Genomic DNA, 3,847 nt, shown 5'->3' with positions numbered 1-3,847 from the left:
CAGAGGCAGGAGAGCATCTCCTTCCACGTGTAAATAAAGCAAACTTTGTGGCTATGATAGTCAATTCCAGGTTTTCCTTCCTTGCTGTTTTTTTCTTTCGGTAGCTGTATTCCCTCTTTCCCTCCCCCCTCCCTCTCAGAATGCCATTTCCGTCTCTAAGATGTGGGGCTAGTGTGTGGATGAGTGAGAAGGCTTTTGAAATCCTGGAGGTCTGGAACCCCAGGATGGTCAAAACAAGCAAACAAACACCAAAAAGAAACCCAAAAGGTCCCGCAGCTGGATGATGAGACCCCTCTAACTGAGCAAGTCGGTAGTTGGTCCTTTGGTTGCATGTGATACAATTGTTGCTTTCAAGACGGGGCTGATGGCAGAGAAGAAGGCAGAGGGAGACATCGGACAGTGCAATATATGACAAAATAATCATAATTTATGAATGATGAAGGGCTCATGAGGTAGGGGACAGTGGAGAGGGAGGGGGAAAATGAGCAGCAGATATTAAGGGCTCAAGTAGAAGGTAAATGTTTTGAGAATGATGATGGCAACAAATGTACATATGTTCTAGACACAATGGATGGATGTATGGATTGTGATAAGAATTGTACAAGCCCCCAATAAAATGATTAAAAAAAAAGACGGGGCTGATGGCAGGTATTCTTCATGTAATGAATGAACTGAAATCCTACTAGTGGGCCAGTTCCTGTCAACAGAAACTGAAATACTAAAACTTTGTTTTAGTACCAAGCGATTCCCGGGTTATGATTCAGAAAGCAAGGAATTCAATGCGGAGGTGCATGGAAAACACATCCTGGGTCAGAATGTCGCCGACTGCGTGCGCTACCTAATGGAAGAGGATGAAGATGCTTACAAGAAATAGCTTTCTCAATACACAGAGAACGAGACTCCTGTCATGAGGGAGGTGTACCAGGAAGCACATGTCACTATGTGAGAGAACTATGTGAGAGAACTCGGTCTGTGAGGAGAGGCCTAAGAGCGATGTGAAAAAGAAGAGGTGGAATCGTCCCAAGATGTCTCTTGCCCAGAAGAAAGATCGGGGAGCTCGGAAGGCAAGCTTCCTCAGAGCTCAGGAGTGGGTTGCGGAGAGCTAAAGCAAACCATAATTTTCCATGAGGATTTATTACATAAATACAACAAACTATTTCAAGCCAAAAAAGAAGAAGAAGACCGTGCAGAACGAGAGCCTGGAGTAAGGAAGCGGAGATTCAAGGCCTCCTTTTGCAGATGTTCAGCTGCAGAGGGGCCTCGCTTTCTTCCTCGTCACCCCACTCTCCATCAGTCAGAGCCTCTGGCTCCAGCCCTCCTCCAACCCCAAGCGGGCCTCAGACATCAGCCCTGTAAGTCAGGGCAGGTAGGAGAGAACAAGCCTCATTTCTCGCTCTTTGATGGCTAGAGAGAGATGCTGGCATTCTTGTGGCCTGGGGCCACAGTGAGAACAAAGTTCCCCTTGTCCACATCAGGACCAATAAGGAAAAATGGTTGGGACCAGAGTGAATTTAGAAGCCCATTTAAAAAAAAAAACTACTGTACACAGCTAAGCATCAGGTTGCTAAGCAACCGGCTGCTCCTGGGGAGAGAGGTGAGGCCGTCTGCTCCCGTGCAGATGTCCACACACAGGCTGCAAAGCCTGCGGAGCAGTTGCACTCTGTCCCATGCAGCGTGGTAGTGGGGCCTCTGGTTGTCCCAGCAACCAAGTTTAAAGCCAGCTCCCAAATCTGACCACCTTCCCCCCTTTCCTTCCTGAGCGTGAGTAAAGATAAAGGGGGACCCTTGTCCCCACAGTTTTCCCAACTCCTGCCCTCTCTCATCTACACAGAAACCATCTAAGTGGAGGCAGAGAGATCAGGAAACAGGACTGGCTGTCTTGCATCTGATTCCCAACAAGCTGAGCCAGGAGAGCAAGTCATGCTGAGAGGATGCCTTCAGGAGGAGGGAAGGGAAGCAGGGCAGGAGGCCAAGCAAGGATGTGTTCTCAGGGACAATCCACTTCAGCCTCATCATCAGTTGTAAACGGAACAATTTATACATCTTTTGTTTGAACTCATCCATTTGAGCTCGCACGGCCCCTTATCCTACTCCCCATTGTCCCTTTTTTTAGAAAACAGTTCTATGGGCACTTCATCCACATGTCATACATTTCAATACTTCATTCCTCTCACGAAGACTTGCACAATCATCACCACGGTCAGTTCTTCAACAGTTTCTTCTTCCTTGTATTCATTGTTGCTCATGCATTTTTTTAATTGTGGCAAAATATATACAATGTTCTCCAGTTCAACAACTTCTGCATGTATGATTCAGTGCCATTAATTATATTCTTCATGATGTACAACCATCATTTACATATTTTCCTAAATTATTCCACCACCATTGATGTAAACTCAATGCCCCCTAAGCAAAAATTCTTCCCCCTTCACCCATGGTAACCACTGGGCAAGTTTGGCTTCTTTCTTTCTTTCTTGTAGTTTTCTTGATACAGTAACCACATATCATAACTTCCATAGTTAAATCGCTTTTAAAAAGAGTAGTATACACATCTCACAACTGGTTCTAATGCTTTCTCCCCCCCCTCCCACATGCATTGTTTGCTCCTCAAATCCTCCCACATCCCCAAGAGACCCTGTATCAGTGATCGTCTCTGTGCATCCACTCCTCTGCTTCGCAAACTGGGAAACCCAACAGAAACGATAAAAGAAGACAAGGAGAACAGAATCATAATATAAAGATGAAAACAGAGAGCTAGAAAGAAAAACCACCACCAATATTTGAAAAGGCAGTGAAGAAAAGTCTGCCGTGGAACAAGTGAGAAATGCTGGTTGGTCAAGGGGGAGCTCGTCTGACCGAGTGCCCTATGACACCTGCTTCGATCCACCATCATCAAGGTGACCATCGTGTCTGTCTGACAGTCAAGTGTGCCGGTCCCTGGCCTGGGCGAGAGGGGGTCTGCCAGAGGCTTCGTCTGACTGACACTCTGCAGACGGAGCTGGGGCTCCCACCGTCCTCCACAGCCTTCTACAAATTGGGTGTTCACAATTTAAGCTCTGATAATTCCGCTTCATCCTATTTGAATTTTGTTATTGTCATCTTTGGCTCACACAGGCTGGTGTGCTTCTTCCATGTGGACTTGGCTGATGTTTCACTTACAAAGCTACTTGTTTGAATACAAGTCTTTAAGACCTGGCCACCATCTGTTTTCTTCCCCTATCTTCAGTGATCTCTCCATGAAGGTGAGCATGGGACAGGGCCATGTTGTAAGAGCTAACTGTTTCTTTCGAGTGGGTGGGAGAGCGAAGCATCAGAGAGCCAGTCATGGTAGCTGGTTCGTGATTTCTCTTTCTCTCCAGGGAGATCCTTAATCAAATGTCTATGTGGAACCAACCCCCCAACCAAAGAAAGAACTGTTCGTGGATTGGAATTAAGTAGGAGCCCAGAATCCATCAGCATAGTTCCACAGGTTCCGAACTATGCTGGTTTACTGTGACAGTCCCCTTGTGAAAAAAACAAACAAACAAACAAAAGGCAGAAAAACAAAACACCAAAGAAAAAAAGAAAACATTGCTAATCATCCCTCTGGGGTATAAGGCGATTGTATTGATAACATCAGTAATTTCTTCAATCTTAACAGAATTTAAGATACTATTAATATGAGAAATTTATCCAAGTATAATCCAACTGCGAGCTGCAATCTATGAGTTGTCGCTTTGTACAGGATGATTTCTTAACTGATTGAGATCTGCTTATACTGAGCATGGGGGTTGATGTGAGGGGAAATTTCCTGTATCAATTCTTATAAGAGCAGATCCTTGCCGATCAGATTAAAACCTGTCACATT

At 45.4% G+C, this 3,847-nt stretch overlaps 1 non-coding gene across 1 annotated transcript; it reads left to right on the top strand.

The window, feature by feature from the left end:
• The first annotated feature begins 275 nt into the window (after window positions 1-275).
• On the top strand, window positions 276-372 carry LOC142438349 (small nucleolar RNA SNORD21). The gene has a single exon (XR_012782737.1). It is a non-coding gene; the product is annotated as a small nucleolar RNA SNORD21 (small nucleolar RNA).
• Window positions 373-3,847: the final 3,475 nt, after the last annotated feature.

This window comes from Tenrec ecaudatus, chromosome 1 (assembly GCF_050624435.1).
Source record: "Tenrec ecaudatus isolate mTenEca1 chromosome 1, mTenEca1.hap1, whole genome shotgun sequence".
Taxonomy (NCBI): Eukaryota; Metazoa; Chordata; class Mammalia; order Afrosoricida; family Tenrecidae; genus Tenrec; species Tenrec ecaudatus.
This window is presented reverse-complemented; position numbering and strand designations above follow the sequence as displayed.